This window comes from Salvelinus namaycush, chromosome 5 (genome assembly GCF_016432855.1).
Source record: "Salvelinus namaycush isolate Seneca chromosome 5, SaNama_1.0, whole genome shotgun sequence".
NCBI classification, from domain to species: domain Eukaryota; kingdom Metazoa; phylum Chordata; class Actinopteri; order Salmoniformes; family Salmonidae; genus Salvelinus; species Salvelinus namaycush.
In genome coordinates this window covers 67,602,333-67,620,289 of record NC_052311.1, presented here as the reverse complement: position 1 = coordinate 67,620,289, position 17,957 = coordinate 67,602,333, and positions in this window count along the sequence as shown.

Here is a 17,957-nt window from a genome sequence, read left to right as displayed (position 1 = left end):
GTTACAGATTAATTTTGTATCGCTCAGAAAGATGGCAGGAATATGAGCATTTGTGATTTCAGACTTTTTTGTTATGATTACACTATCACCAACTACATGTAGTTGGTGATAGTGTAACCAAGGTACTCCGGGCAGAGCAACATGTAGTTGGCGGTAGTGTAACCAAGGTACTCCGGGCAGAGCAACATGTAGTTGGTGGTAGTGTAACCAAGGTACTCCAGGCAGAGCAACATGAGTTGGTAGTAGTGTAACCAAGGTACTCCGGGCAGAGCAACATGTAGTTGGTGGTAGTGTAACCAAGGTACTCCGGGCAGAGCAACATGTAGTTGGTGGTAGTGTAACCAAGGTACTCCAGGCAGAGCAACATGTAGTTGGTGGTAGTGTAACCAAGGTACTCCGGGCAGAGCAACATGTAGTTGGTGGTAGTGTAACCAAGGTACTCCAGGCAGAGCAACATGAGTTGGTAGTAGTGTAACCAAGGTACTCCGGGCAGAGCAACATGTAGTTGGTGGTAGTGTAACCAAGGTACTCTGGGCAGAGCAACATGTAGTTGGTGGTAGTGTAACCAAGGTACTCCAGGCAGAGCAACATGTAGTTGGTGGTAGTGTAACCAAGGTACTCCGGGCAGAGCAACATGTAGTTGGTGATAGTGTAACCAAGGTACTCCAGGCAGAGCAACATGTAGTTGGTGGTAGTGTAACCAAGGTACTCCAGGCAGAGCAACATGTAGTTGGTGGTAGTGTAACCAAGGTACTCCGGGCAGAGCAACATGTAGTTGGTGGTAGTGTAACCAAGGTACTCCAGGCAGAGCAACATGTAGTTGGTGGTAGTGTAACCAAGGTACTCTGGGCAGAGCTACATGTCGCTGGTGGTAGTGTAACCAAGGTACTCCGGGCAGAACAACATGTAGTTGGTAGTAGTGTAACCAAGGTACTCCGGGCAGAGCTACATGTCGCTGGTGGTAGTGTAACCAAGGTACTCTGGGCAGAGCAACATGTAGTTGGTGGTAGTGTAACCAAGGTACTCTGGGCAGAGCTACATGTAGTTGGTGGTAGTGTAACCAAGGTACTCCAGGCAGAGCAACATGTAGTTGGTGATAGTGTAACCAAGGTACTCCGGGCAGAGCAACATGTAGTTGGTGGTAGTGTAACCAAGGTACTCCGGGCAGAGCAACATGTAGTTGGTGGTAGTGTAACCAAGGTACTCCAGGCAGAGCAACATGTAGTTGGTGGTAGTGTAACCAAGGTACTCCAGGCAGAGCAACATGAGTTGGTAGTAGTGTAACCAAGGTACTCCGGGCAGAGCAACATGTAGTTGGTAGTAGTGTAACCAAGGTACTCCAGGCAGAGCAACATGTAGTTGGTGATAGTGTAACCAAGGTACTCCGGGCAGAGCAACATGTAGTTGGTGGTAGTGTAACCAAGGTACTCCAGGCAGAGCAACATGTAGTTGGTGGTAGTGTAACCAAGGTACTCCAGGCAGAGCAACATGTAGTTGGTGGTAGTGTAACCAAGGTACTCTGGGCAGAGCTACATGTCGCTGGTGGTAGTGTAACCAAGGTACTCTGGGCAGAGCAACATGTAGTTGGTGGTAGTGTAACCAAGGTACTTCGGGCAGAGCAACATGTAGTTGGTGGTAGTGTAACCAAGGTACTCCAGGCGCGTCTCCTTCCTGAGCGGTATGACGGCTGCGTGGTCCCATGGTGTTTATACTTGCGAGTTACAGATTAATTTTGTATCGCTCAGAAAGATGGCAGGAATATGAGCATTTGTGATTTCAGACTTTTTTGTTATGATTACACTATCACCAACTACATGTAGTTGGTGATAGTGTAACCAAGGTACTCCGGGCAGAGCAACATGTAGTTGGCGGTAGTGTAACCAAGGTACTCCGGGCAGAGCAACATGTAGTTGGTGGTAGTGTAACCAAGGTACTCCAGGCAGAGCAACATGAGTTGGTAGTAGTGTAACCAAGGTACTCCGGGCAGAGCAACATGTAGTTGGTGGTAGTGTAACCAAGGTACTCCGGGCAGAGCAACATGTAGTTGGTGGTAGTGTAACCAAGGTACTCCAGGCAGAGCAACATGTAGTTGGTGGTAGTGTAACCAAGGTACTCCGGGCAGAGCAACATGTAGTTGGTGGTAGTGTAACCAAGGTACTCCAGGCAGAGCAACATGAGTTGGTAGTAGTGTAACCAAGGTACTCCGGGCAGAGCAACATGTAGTTGGTGGTAGTGTAACCAAGGTACTCTGGGCAGAGCAACATGTAGTTGGTGGTAGTGTAACCAAGGTACTCCAGGCAGAGCAACATGTAGTTGGTGGTAGTGTAACCAAGGTACTCCGGGCAGAGCAACATGTAGTTGGTGATAGTGTAACCAAGGTACTCCAGGCAGAGCAACATGTAGTTGGTGGTAGTGTAACCAAGGTACTCCAGGCAGAGCAACATGTAGTTGGTGGTAGTGTAACCAAGGTACTCCGGGCAGAGCAACATGTAGTTGGTGGTAGTGTAACCAAGGTACTCCAGGCAGAGCAACATGTAGTTGGTGGTAGTGTAACCAAGGTACTCTGGGCAGAGCTACATGTCGCTGGTGGTAGTGTAACCAAGGTACTCCGGGCAGAACAACATGTAGTTGGTAGTAGTGTAACCAAGGTACTCCGGGCAGAGCTACATGTCGCTGGTGGTAGTGTAACCAAGGTACTCTGGGCAGAGCAACATGTAGTTGGTGGTAGTGTAACCAAGGTACTCTGGGCAGAGCTACATGTAGTTGGTGGTAGTGTAACCAAGGTACTCCAGGCAGAGCAACATGTAGTTGGTGATAGTGTAACCAAGGTACTCCGGGCAGAGCAACATGTAGTTGGTGGTAGTGTAACCAAGGTACTCCGGGCAGAGCAACATGTAGTTGGTGGTAGTGTAACCAAGGTACTCCAGGCAGAGCAACATGTAGTTGGTGGTAGTGTAACCAAGGTACTCCAGGCAGAGCAACATGAGTTGGTAGTAGTGTAACCAAGGTACTCCGGGCAGAGCAACATGTAGTTGGTAGTAGTGTAACCAAGGTACTCCAGGCAGAGCAACATGTAGTTGGTGATAGTGTAACCAAGGTACTCCGGGCAGAGCAACATGTAGTTGGTGGTAGTGTAACCAAGGTACTCCAGGCAGAGCAACATGTAGTTGGTGGTAGTGTAACCAAGGTACTCCAGGCAGAGCAACATGTAGTTGGTGGTAGTGTAACCAAGGTACTCTGGGCAGAGCTACATGTCGCTGGTGGTAGTGTAACCAAGGTACTCTGGGCAGAGCAACATGTAGTTGGTGGTAGTGTAACCAAGGTACTTCGGGCAGAGCAACATGTAGTTGGTGGTAGTGTAACCAAGGTACTCCAGGCAGAGCAACATGTAGTTGGTAGTAGTGTAACCAAGGTACTCCAGGCAGAGCAACATGAGTTGGTAGTAGTGTAACCAAGGTACTCCGGGCAGAGCAACATGTAGTTGGTAGTAGTGTAACCAAGGTACTCCAGGCAGAGCAACATGTAGTTGGTGATAGTGTAACCAAGGTACTCCGGGCAGAGCAACATGTAGTTGGTGGTAGTGTAACCAAGGTACTCCAGGCAGAGCAACATGTAGTTGGTGGTAGTGTAACCAAGGTACTCCAGGCAGAGCAACATGTAGTTGGTGGTAGTGTAACCAAGGTACTCTAGGCAGAGCTACATGTCGCTGGTGGTAGTGTAACCAAGGTACTCTGGGCAGAGCAACATGTAGTTGGTGGTAGTGTAACCAAGGTACTTCGGGCAGAGCAACATGTAGTTGGTGGTAGTGTAACCAAGGTACTCCAGGCAGAGCAACATGTAGTTGGTAGTAGTGTAACCAAGGTACTCCAGGCAGAGCAACATGTAGTTGGTGGTAGTGTAACCAAGGTACTCCGGGCAGAGCAACATGTAGTTGGTGGTAGTGAAACCAAGGTACTCCGGGCAGAGCAACATGTAGTTGGTGGTAGTGTAACCAAGGTACTCCAGGCAGAGCAACATGTAGTTGGTGGTAGTGTAACCAAGGTACTCCAGGCAGAGCAACATGTAGTTGGTGGTAGTGTAACCAAGGTACTCTGGGCAGAGCTACATGTCGCTGGTGGTAGTGTAACCAAGGTACTCTGGGCAGAGCAACATGTAGTTGGTGGTAGTGTAACCAAGGTACTCCGGGCAGAGCAACATGTAGTTGGTGGTAGTGTAACCAAGGTACTCCAGGCAGAGCAACATGTAGTTGGTGGTAGTGTAACCAAGGTACTCCAGGCAGAGCAACATGTAGTTGGTGGTAGTGTAACCAAGGTACTCTGGGCAGAGCAACATGTAGTTGGTGGTAGTGTAACCAAGGTACTCCAGGCAGAGCAACATGAGTTGGTAGTAGTGTAACCAAGGTACTCTGGGCAGAGCAACATGTAGTTGGTGATAGTGTAACCAAGGTACTCCAGGCAGAGCAACATGTAGTTGGTGGTAGTGTAACCAAGGTACTCCAGGCAGAGCAACATGTAGTTGGTAGTAGTGTAACCAAGGTACTCCAGGCAGAGCAACATGTAGTTGGTGATAGTGTAACCAAGGTACTCCAGGCAGAGCAACATGTAGTTGGTGGTAGTGTAACCAAGGTACTCCAGGCAGAGCAACATGTAGTTGGTGATAGTGTAACCAAGGTACTCCGGGCAGAGCAACATGTAGTTGGTGATAGTGTAACCAAGGTACTCCGGGCAGAGCAACATGTAGTTGGTGGTAGTGTAACCAAGGTACTCCAGGCAGAGCAACATGTAGTTGGTAGTAGTGTAACCAAGGTACTCCAGGCAGAGCAACATGTAGTTGGTGGTAGTGTAACCAAGGTACTCCAGGCAGAGCAACATGTAGTTGGTGATAGTGTAACCAAGGTACTCCGGGCAGAGCAACATGTAGTTGGTGGTAGTGTAACCAAGGTACTCTGGGCAGAGCTACATGTTGCTGGTGGTAGTGTAACCAAGGTACTCCGGGCAGAGCTACATGTCGCTGGTGGTAGTGTAACCAAGGTACTCTGGGCAGAGCTACATGTTGCTGGTGGTAGAGTAATCGAAAAAGTTTGAGAACTACAGCACTAAAACATCTCACCTTTCCACTAGGTGGCGGTAAAGATTCATCTGTAGTACGTTAGTGGCACTGGTCATTTAGGTTCCTGGGGCTTCAATAATCTCCTGGTTATTTCCTTATATGTAGTCCGTTATTAATGATATTACTCTATGTATTTCAGACATAAGATAGTTTTGGTTTCATGTATCAGCGGGTATATATACACTGAGAGTACAACACGTTAGGAACACCTGCTCTTTCCATGACATACACTTACCAGCTGAATCCAGCTGAAAGCTATGATCCTGTATTGATGTCACTTGTTAAATCCACCAAGCCTTGAGACAATTGAGACATGGCTTGTGTAGGCTAATTTTGACATGGATTGTGTAGGCTAATTGAGACATGGCTTGTGTAGGCTATTTGAGACATGGCTTGTGTAGGCTAATTGAGACATGGCTTGTGTAGGCTAATTGAGACATGGCTTGTGTAGGCTAATTGAGACATGGCTTGTGTAGGCTAATTGAGACATGGCTTGTGTAGGCTAATTGAGACATGGCTTGTGTAGGCTAATTGAGACATGGCTTGTGTAGGCTAAATGAGACATGGCTTGCGTAGGCTAATTGAGACATGGCTTGTGTAGGCTAATTGAGACATGGCTTGTGTAAGCTAATTGAGACATGGATTGTGTAGGCTAATTGAGACATGGCTTGTGTAGGCTAATTGAGACATGGCTTGTGTAGGCTAATTGAGACATGGATTGTGTAGGCTAATTGAGACATGGCTTGTGTAGGCTAATTGAGACATGGATTGTGTAGGCTAATTGAGACATGGATTGTGTAGGCTAATTGAGACATGGATTGTGTAGGTTAATTGAGACATGGCTTGTGTAGGCTAATTGAGACATGGCTTGCGTACATTAGTCCCAGAGAAAGACATACACCTTATTTCCAGCATGTGTTGCACTGATCCTCATAGACGTAGAGTAGTCCAAACTGTGTATGATTCACATGATGGCACTGATCCTCATAGACGAAGAGTAGTCCAAACTGTGTATGATTCACATGATGGCACTGATCCTCATAGACGTAGAGTAGTCCAAACTGTGTATGATTCACATGGTGGCACTGATCCTCATAGACGTAGAGTAGTCCAAACTGTGTATGATTCACATGGTGGCACTGATCCTCATAGACGAAGAGTAGTCCAAACTGTGTATGATTCACATGATGGCACTGATCCTCATAGACGTAGAGTAGTCCAAACTGTATGATTCACATGGTGGCACTGATCCTCATAGACGTAGAGTAGTCCAAACTGTGTATGATTCACATGGTGGCACTGATCCTCATAGACGTAGAGTAGTCCAAACTGTGTGTGATTCACATGGTGGCACTGATCCTCATAGACGTAGAGTAGTCCAAACTGTATGATTCACATGGTGGCACTGATCCTCATAGACGTAGAGTAGTCCAAACTGTGTATGATTCACATGGTGGCACTGATCCTCATAGACGTAGAGTAGTCCAAACTGTGTATGATTCACATGATGGCACTGATCCTCATAGACGTAGAGTAGTCCAAACTGTGTATGATTCACATGGTGGCACTGATCCTCATAGACGTAGAGTAGTCCAAACTGTGTATGATTCACATGGTGGCACTGATCCTCATAGACGTAGAGTAGTCCAAACTGTGTATGATTCACATGATGGCACTGATCCTCATAGACGTAGAGTAGTCCAAACTGTGTATGATTCACATGGTGGCACTGATCCTCATAGACGTAGAGTAGTCCAAACTGTGTATGATTCACATGGTGGCCTCCCGAGTGGCGCAGTGGTCTAAGGCACTGCATCAAATCAAATGTTATTTGTCAGAAACACATGTTTAGCAGATGTCATTGTGGGTGTAGCAAAATGCTTGTGTTCCTAGTTCCAACTGTGCTGTAATATCTAACAATTCACAACACACACAATACACACAAGCTAAAAGTAAAATAATGGAGTTAAGGAATATATAAATATTAGGATGAGCGATGTCAGAGTGGCACAGACTAAAATACAGTAGAAAAGAATATAGTATATAAATATGAGATGAGTAAAGCAAAAATCTGTAAACATTATTAGAGTGACTAGTGCTACAGGCATCACTACAGATCCGGGTTCGATCAGGAGACCCATGAAGCGGCGCACAACTGGCCTAGCGTCGTCCAGGTTAGAGGAGGGTTCTGTCCTTGTCCCATCGCGCTCTAGCGACTCCTGTGGGGGAACGGGTTCATGAACGCTGACACGGTCGCCATTTGTACGGTGTTTCCTACGACACATTGGTGCGGCTGGCTTCCGGGTTAAGTGAGCAGTGCGGCTTGGCAGGGTTGTGTTTCAGAGGTCCAAGAGACTCTCGACCTTCGCCTCTCCCGAGTCCGTACGGGAGTTGCAGCGTTATTATGGTTAGTATGAAGTCAATGTCAGTATCACAGTCAAGGTTATTATGGGGTCAATGTCAGTATGACAGTCAATGTTATTATGAGGTCAATGTCAGCATGACAGTCAATGTTATTATGGAGTCAGTTGTAAATGAGAACTTGTTCTCAACTGGCCTACCTGGTTAAATAAAGGTGAAAAAAACATCTAAAAATAATCATGTCAGTATGACAGTCAATGTTAGGTATTTGGAATATGACCTCATGGCTGTCTTTACATTAACAAAATAGGTGAAGTAAAATGGGCCTCTGTTCGTCATGAGCAACTATTTCTGTTAAGTGTTTAATTTTCGATTTGGCTATTAAACACAACAAAAATGTCTATTAGATGAATTCTTGCAGGGGCATGTGGTGTCAGAGAGCAGAGGAATGGCCTGGTCCTCTGGCAGCTAGCACCACCAGGGGAAGCCCCAGAGACAGAGTACAGAGTACACAGCTGCTTGTTTTTATTCCTGCTCTCCCTCCACCTGCTCTGCCTGTTGTTATGGAAACGGCCTGTATGTGAGTGAAGGGGAATTTTCTGTCTGTTTCCCTGAGCTGAGGCAGTGTTTTTGCTACAGAGTTATGACCTCACCGTACATTTATCTGCAAGACTCCTTATGGACATCCAACAACAGGAAGGGGTGTGGACTCTGAATACTTCATCGGTTCTGGACATAAAATGACAAACTGCCAACCATCCTCACTGCAGCCACATCTTCATATGGGATGCATGAGAGTTGGCAGCCCTGGGATGGTGTAAGACTGATCACATTCTTCTTCGTTAGTTTACAATAACTGCTCTACACAGGAAGGATGTGTTTGTTATGAAGATACATGTGAAACCAAAGAAAAAGCCTTTACCCACCCTGGATATGTGTATGTTATGTTTATCTGATCCTGCCACATTGCTAGGCAACAGTGACTTTAATCACTATTCCATACATCTGCTACGTAAGGGGAGGTGGACTCTGAGTCAGCAAAAGCTAACGTCAGGTCAGATTTTTATTGTGCATTGTGTAAAAGATTTATCACATGCAACCGGTTCCAGTTTTCAAATATAATTGTCTCTAGTGTTTGACTCCTGACTCCTGCCTGCTGTGCTCCAGGCCTACTCCTGCCAGTACCATTCTCCTGGCCTGTCTCTTCTCCTGTCGTCCCTGCCTTACTACATTAGAGTCAAGGAGTGAGCATTGACATGGCATGGGCACAACTTTCCATATACACCACTGCTCTCACTATAGAGATACATGTTTAATAGGATCTCTGGGGCTCTGACACTCTGGGTGGTGTTCCACAGTCCTGACATACTGTAAGAGGACACTAACCTTGGATCAGGTCTTATTTTAGGGTCACTTAGTAACCATTTCTACTGAGATTTGTTTATATAGAAACAGCCTGTGTGTGAGTGTGAAGTATTTCTCTGAGCTGTGGTCCACAACCAGACATGTTTGTTTTTGCTGCTTTTACTATCATGAGGCACACGCCCGCACTAGCTGCTGCAATATCATGCCTCCAGAGAGCGGGAAAAGATTATGGAGCTTCAAACTTTAGTAGCCTACTTTACAACTTGAGGCCTGCTATACTTTCACTTGGGTTAGTCACGTCATACATCACACACACATACACCAAAGAAACTTGACTACGAGTCAGGGTTGCCAGGTCTAACTAAAATGTCTAGCACAATGACCACTCAAAACCCACCAAAAAGGCTTTTTTTTTGTTCACAGCAATTGGAGTTGCTTCATGTATACAATAAACAATTTTTCCATTATGTTATCGAGCCAATTAAGAAATATCGCCGTAACTTGTAACGACATTAGAAGAAAAATTTGATTTCCATCAAAATAAGAATTATTGCCAACTGTGACATGACGGGATAAACTAATTTGAATATGTAGCAAGGGAAAATAAAATTTGACCTTATTAAACTCGCCAGATCCTTTTCCATCAATGGATATCAATATAACTTGTTTGACTGCTATGATTAAGCAATAACGCATGAAGGGGGTATGGTATATGGCCAATATACCACGGCTAAGGGCTGTTCTTAAAACCTCTTTGGGCTAGGGGGCAGTATTTTCACGTCCGAATGAAAAGCGTGCCCAAAGTAAACTGCCTGCTACTCAGGCCCAGAAGCTAGGATATGCATATTATTAGTATAGAAAACACTCTGAAGTTTCTAAAACTGTTTGAATAATGTCTGTGAGTATAACAGAACTGATTTGGTAGGCGAAACCCCGAGCACAATCCATCCAGGGTAAATAAAGTTTGAGGTCATTCCGTTTTCCATACTTTTCTATGGTAAGCCCTTTTTAATAGGAATCTGCTTGCAGTTCCTATGGCTTCCACTAGATGTCAACAGTCTTTAGAAATTGGTTGATGTTTTTCTTTTGAGAAATGAAGAAGTAGCCCTGTTATTTCCAAGTGTCACTCAGATGGACTCAAGTCTTTTTGTGCGCGCGACCTGGAACATGCTTCACTTTGTTTTCGTCCGGTATTGAACACAGTATATATCCCATCTTAAATTTGATCGATTATTTACGTTTTAGGATACCTAAGGTTGGATTAGGAACGTTGTTTGAAATGTTTAGACCAAGTTTACAGGTAACTTATTAGATACTTTCTAGTCATGTTGGGTGAGTTGGAACCGGTGTATTTTCTGAATCAAACGCACCAAATAAATGGACATTTTGGGGATATAAAGAAGGAATTCATCGAACAAAAGGACCATTTGTGATGTTTCTGGGATATTTTGGAGTGCCAACAGAAGATCTTCAAAGGTAAGGCATGAATTATATCGTTATTTCTGACTTTTGTGTCGCACCTGGCTGGTTGAAATATGATTTTCATGTGTTTGTATGCGGGGCGCTGTCCTCAGATAACCGCATGGTCTGCTTTCGCCGTAAAGCCTTTTTGAAATCTGACACTGCGGCTGGATTAACAAGAAGTTAAGCTTTATTTTGATGTATTACACATGTATGTTTAGTGAATTTTTATTATGAGTATTTCTGTTTTTGAATTTGGCGCATTGCAATTTCACTGGATGTTGTTAAATCAATCCCGTTACCGGGATTTGAGCGGGAATGGGGGTGAAGGGATCCCTAAGAGGTTTTATGTATGACGCAACGCAGAGTGCCTGGATACAGCCATTTGCTGTGGCATTTCGGCCATATACCACAACCCCCCCCCAGGGTTCCTTATTGCTATTATAAACTGGTTACCAATGTAAAAAAAAAAAATGTCATACCCATGGTGTATGGTCTGATATACCAGGGCTTTCAGCCAATCAGCATTCAGGGCTTGAACCCAGTTTATAATTGTAAATAAATCCCTTTTGCGCATGTGCATAACTATAGATAAATCCGACAGGATGTTTGAGTGATGAAAGTTGAACAGAGGTTCTCGAAATCTCTGAGCAAGAAACACTTGGACAAGCTCAAAAAAACGAATGTTAGGCTATTTTATGGCAATTGTGCCATTATTATGTGCCATGTGTTAAGACTACAAACAGTTATAAATGGCTCATTTCAATAGGCATAGGCCACAGACTAAGATCTGGGTTTAAGATTGTAATTCAACTTTGTCATGGTTTTCTTAGATGCAGGTAGCCTATAAACACAAATGCTTTGTCTGTAAATTATGACTTAGTGTTGGAGTGTGCCCATGGTAATCTGTAAATAAAAAAAACAAGAAAATGTTGCATCTGGTTTGTTTAATATAGGGAATTTGAAATTATTTATACTTTTACTTTCAATACTTAAGTATCAAAAGTAAATGTAATTGCTAAAATATACTTAAGTATTGAAAGTAAATGTAATTGCTAATATATTAAAACCAAATACTTTTAGACTTTTACTCAAGTAGTATTTTACTAGGTAACTTTCACTTTTACTTGAGCAATTTTCTATTAAGGTAACTTAACTTTTACTCAAGTATATCAATTGGGTACTTTTTCCACCACTGTACATTCGTGGTGCAACATAGAACTCGCAATCTGCCAATACATTGGGTGTGCTTGCATTGTAAACTTCGTAACGTTACATGTATATTACACACTTATTGAATTGTATCAGATTTTATCAACGTATTTGTATAAACGTGATGATATGGGTTTTAAAGTATATGTTAGGACCACCGCACAATTTTTACTTATGTTTTTAGGACTGCCGGTATTTCATAAATTGGGAGGAACGTGCCTTTTTTGTAACTGACCATTCATTCCATTTTAAAACAATAGATAACGCATCCATACTAGACACGATCGCCTAGCCATTGAATGGGGCGAAATAGGCTCCTCCACGTAGGCTGATTTGTGCCTTACAGTAGCAGGTACCATGCTAGTACCAAGCAAGCAAATCGACGTCTATGGGGGGAATCCCCATCAGCCGGTCCAAACAAGCATGATCCGGTTTAAAAGCCAAGGTGCACCTTCTTATGGGTGGAGAGTGGAGACAGTTACAGTATATAGGCGTAGTGGAGCATATGAGAGGAACTCAGACACAATTCAAGCATATTGATGGTATGTTTGATCACTTTCCCCAATCTCCTCCCAACACAAAAACACTCCAATTCCACAAACAATTTAGTCTGCTGTTCACTTTTTTTTTTACATGCTGCATGTCTCCAACAATGCACAGACACATCGTGCCTGTGCTGTGTGTGGTGAGATTTCCTGCTTTGATTTAGCTTTCGCAATAGCTTAACTTGATGCAACACTGACAAAATGAAATGTTGTGATTGATGGAGTGAACTTGTAACTGAGTTCTCTCTTTTTCACAGTCCTAGTGGGGTGTCTGCTACCTGTTGTAGACACTCACAACATTAACTGTAAGGTGATCCAACATCCTAACTATACAACGACCTATGACCTCCATGAACTACCTGAATCTCCGCCTTCGGCCAATTCCGAGACCCAGTGGTTGGATGAAAACATGAGTGACAGCAGAAGCTACCAACAATATGACGACTCATTAAGGAGTGGTAAAATGTTCAAGTAATTGAAAGCCTGGTTCTAAAGAGCTTCAGCCTTCTGCTCCAGCACAGCATAAACATAGCCCACCTGATTCAACTAATCATGGTCTTGATGAGTAATGCAGTGTGTTAGTGCTGAGCTTGAACAAAAGTAGTTCTTTAGGACCAGGAGTTGGGAAACACTGAACTACAGTACTTTATGGTTAACCTCTGACTTATGTTGTCTATTTTACTTTATTTAGATGACTGTTCTTGCCAATAACAAAGAGATGGACAAAAACCGTACTTTGGCTCGGACCAGTCACTACATCACTATCTGAGGCTGCCTGGACAGACTGACCTACTCAATGGACTGCACACAGGCTGTGGTATGTTACTGTTACTGATGTGGTTACTCTAGTGTGTCTGTTGGATCTGATGAAGCACGGACATGGTTTAAGATATTCCAATAAGATAATGTATGTGTCTGTCTATGTCGTAGTGTGTGTCTACACCCCAGTTTTTAACATGTTACCTACTTTATCAGGAAAGACAGGGATGGGAGGGATATGTCATGTGAGTGTTGGTGTAAATCCTGACATGTCAATCAGAACATGTGAGAAAGAATGTTCTCTTTCTCTCTCTGTCCTCTTTTCAACCAGTTTTTTCTCTCTTACAGACACCATTTTGGGAGGTGCAGTGCCTCAGTGAGTAAACACACACACTAAGAACAAAGCTGCTAGAGGCTGTTGTATGAATGAGTGACAGGATGTGACAGGGGAAGTTTGTCACAGTTGACAGACAGTATTAGCAGCAGTACTTTTATTATGGTGTGGCAGACAAATGACTGATTCATCTCTTTTATTTTGTGTTCTTCAGCTAACTGCAGTAATGGACCTTACAAACCTGCCACCAATCTCCACAGTAATGACCATGTCCCCATCAATCAAGGTTAGAGTAATACAGTTTTACCTTTTCATTCTGACACTGCTTGTTTTACTGTAGCCAATCTGATTGCTTGTTTTGAACTCAGTTCAAAGAAAAGACCCAGCTCTTTCACTCTATTGGACTGTCCTGGGGAAACAGGAAGATATAACAGTTCACGTTACTCATCAACAACTTGGTGTGTTGTCACTTTACCACTCTCCCTTCTCTCCCTGTGTTTACACCCTGTTTTACTTTAATATGGCTCAACAGTTTATTATCTCACATTAGCTTATCATCAGGTGTGTTGATCTACTCTAATAGGATCATATTTAACCTCAGAGACTCAGCTTGGCTCAGAAGGAGTGTTACAGCTCAGATAACCACATATTATCAGCTCTCTGAGTTGACTCCATTCAATACATCTTTATCTTGCAATTAAACACTTGAATAACAATCCACTGCTGCACTGCCTATAGAGTGAGGCAATGACAGAGCAGAGGCACTCAGGCTAAACAACACAGATTGAGTGTTAGTCAGATCTCTGGCACTCAGGCTAAACAACACAGATTGAGTGTTAGTCAGATCTCTGGCACTCAGGCTAAACAACACAGATTGAGTGTTAGTCAGATCTCTGGCACTCAGGCTAAACAACACAGATTGAGTGTTAGTCAGATCTCTGGCTCTGATCTGTAGCTGGATTGAGACATGGGGAGGTTTCTGTGTTCTCAGTCTCTCACATACAGATACTAGGAACCACACCAGTGCCTGGATTGTGATGGGTGTGGCTGGAGAAGTCATCTCCGTGATACTGCTGACTGTGAAGGCAGCATATGAATTAAAGAAGAGGTATGGATGGATGGATGGATGGATGGATGGATGGATGGATGGATGGATGGATGGATGGATATACGGATTGGATGAATGGATATACGGATTGGATGGATGGATGAATGGATATACGGATTGGATGAATGGATATATGGATTGGATGGATGGATGAATGGATATATGGATTGGATGGATGGATGAATGGATATATGGATTGGATGGATGGATGGATGAATGGATATATGGATGGATGGATGGATGAATGGATATATGGATTGGATGGATGGATGAATGGATATATTTTGTAAGTCGCTCTGGATAAGAGCGTCTGCTAAATGACTTAAATGTAAATGTAAATATGGATGGATGGATGGATTACTGGATGGATAGATGTATGGATAAAATAATTGGACTGTGTATGTATAGAGTGAATGTGTGAATGTATTGCTAAATATGTTTGTTCTATGCTGTTGTTTTTATAGATGTGTCTGCAAGACATGGAACAAGATCCTGACCCAACACTGTTCTTCAGTGTGATGCTAGCTGGATGGCTGGATGTTTGGGTTGGTGGATGGGTGGTTGGTTTAATGCAGTGCAACTGTTTTAGTGTTTTTAAGGTGTTTTTCTGTTTTATCCTATGTCCTTTGTAATGGTCCTGTGGCATGACATAGCACCTGTTACATTCTGAGACAGCTTTAGTAAACTCATTCTGACTGTGGAAGTCTAGAGTCTCTTCAGCTGCACCAGCGAGTCCACAATGAGTAACTAGGCATTATACAAACTATTATAATATATTACTACTCTTGGAAATAATGACTCAGAATAGTATCTCTTGTGGTTTGAAGAATCATATATGGGTTACATGATTACTGTCTCAAGGATATGATCAGGGTTAGACTTCAGACTGCTCCCTCTACCCCCTAATATAGACACTATAAATGGATACTACATTGAAAGATGACTGTTCTTTTCACCATATATTGTTTTATTGATCAGAATATACTATTTATGTAGCTATTTATATGTAATATTTTTTTAATAATATTATAAATACTGTACTCATAGTTATACAAAATGTGTCATTGTATATATATATATATGGTATGGGTATTAATACTACGCACAATAATTGTGCCGGATGAAGGCAATGCAATTTACACCCAGGTTGGGGTCACTTCCTTTTCAATTGTCATTTCAGAAAGTAAACTGAAATTAAAATTCCACATTTTCTTCAAATTAGAATTTCAGTTTACTTCCTGAGTTAACTGAATTGAAATGGAATTGACCCCAACCCTGATTTAACCATATGTGTTAAGAGTAAATCTAGATTAAGACATTCTTGAGATTTAAACCGGTGTGTTTTTGAGGGAGACCTATGAAATTTTATTTGTGTGATCATTCAATGTCCTTACATGCTAAATATAGACTCAGACATTTTTGCTTGTAGTATATCTTCATAATGTTGCTGACATGAAAAATAAAATTTTGTATCCAGTTACCTAATTAATATGTTCCATAGCTTGTCAGTTTTTCACTGTCTTCAACCACTTATCGTTTTAGTCAGTTGCATTGTATTTAAGTGTGTTGTGACAATCAATGTTAACTGTGTGTAAATTAAAAGCTGGGTGAGTTAAACACATTTATGAGAGACCTTGGGCTCTATTCAACCTGTATCGCTGAAGCGTTAGATGGTGCAATATACATTTTAAAAGTAATTTCTGGTTGAACCGACATATGCTATGTTTACCGTGAATGCTGTCTCCACTAACGCGGTAACATTGCCTTTAAATTTCACACTGTGAAATCACACTGTAATGCTGAACTTCTGTAATACGGATAGAATAGATCCCCTTATGTCAGTCTTAGCACACCTTTCTAATCATCATCCCAATAGTTATTTGAGCAGCCCTACCGCCAAACCTGTTAATAAAGTCCTCTGATTTTGACTGCTGTGAGCGAGGGGGGAGGGCAGGAGTGAGTACCAAGAAGGCGCTCTCTCTCCTCCCATCTCTCACTCTCCTCCCATCTCTCGCTCTCCTTTCCCCTCTCTCTCACTCTCCTCCCCCCTCCCCCTCTCTCTCCTCCTCTCTCTCCCTCTCTCTCTCTCTCCCCCCTCTCTCTCTCTCACCTCCCATCTCGCTCTCACCTCCCCTCTCTCTTTCCTCCTCTCTCCTCCCTCTGTCTCTTCTCCCCTCTCTTTCTCTCACCTCTCTCCTCCCCTCCCCTCTATCTCTCCTCCCCTCTCTCTCTCCACCCCCCCCCCCTCTTTCTCTCTGTCTGAACTCACCATGACAGGTCAGAACATTCAGTTAATAACTCATCATGTTATCCATCTTTATATCTGTCTTTACTTTGCCGTACTACTGTTCAACAGCTAGTTTTTAAAACCATTTATGCTGTGTTGATTTAAGTTCTTGTTTGTTTGTGGTTGCTGTTGCTCCCTTGATAGTTTCCCCCTTGATCACTTTCACTTGTAATATACTTCACGAATGTAAGCTGAAGAGTGTGTGGTAATTCTACTCTCTAAGGATTTGACAATTATTGTACCCATGCCAAACAATATGCTGCCCAGAACATGGGCCAGGGGAATGCTGAAAGAGCAAAAGATAAAACAGCACTTTATCAATGCTTTAAATATATATAAACTAGGATTGGTCTATTTTATCATTCTATGACAACGTCTACATTGTTTGTGCTATTCTTTGGCTGCTTTGTGACATGAGTACCAACACCCAGTGTAGACTCCTTATATGGCTAAACATACTCCAATAAGGACAGGGGGTGTTACCATCACCTCATGTGATCTCCCTCTGACAACAGGGTGGGACGGTGTACACTTTCTCAGAGTTCCTGTCACTCTAAATGCTACAGCACCAGACTACATGGCACAGACTGGATATGGCCAGTATATGTGACTGTTTTTCTTTGCTATTTAATTAGTCTATCAGAATTGTTCTGACTAATCTGTAAGGTTTTTTCTTTTGTACTTCAGTTACGTGATAGGACAGGATATGTATGGTTTTATACCGTTATTGTGAGTGTAAGGACTGGGTGTCGGAGTGCGAAGTCAAGTGCAGGAAACAGCAGGTGCAATAACAAATGTTCTTTAATGAACACTGAGAAACTAGGCCACCCTTCTATACACTGGGTGTTCTCATAAAACAACCCCAGACACGGGGGGGAACGAAAACAGTCCAGATACAACGTAGATCGAAAACAAACACCACTCTTACCATCTAACAATCCCGCACAAAGAAACGGGCGGGCCGGCTGACTGATAAGCCCAACTAATTACAAACCTAATACAAAACAGGTGTAACCAATAAACACATAAGGAGGGGGGAGAAAAGGATCAGTGGCAGCTAATAGGCCGGTGACGACGACCGCCGAGCGCCACCCGAACGGGAAGGAGAGCCTGCCTCGGTCGGAGTCGTGACAGTGAGTTACTAGAAACAAGAGTTTGTGGGTTCTGGCAGAACCATGTACAGTAGAGTTTGAAGGCTACACCTATTAGCTCAGGGTTCTGCTCTGGGTTAGTGAAAGTCACAACAGTAGGGAGGACTGCTCTGGGTTAGTGAAAGTTACAACAGTAGAGAGGACTGGTCTGGGTTAGTGAAAGTCACAACAGTAGAGAGGACTGCTCTGGGTTAGTGAAAGTTACAACAGTAGGGAGGACTGCTCTGGGTTAGTGAAAGTTACAACAGTAGAGAGGACTGCTCTG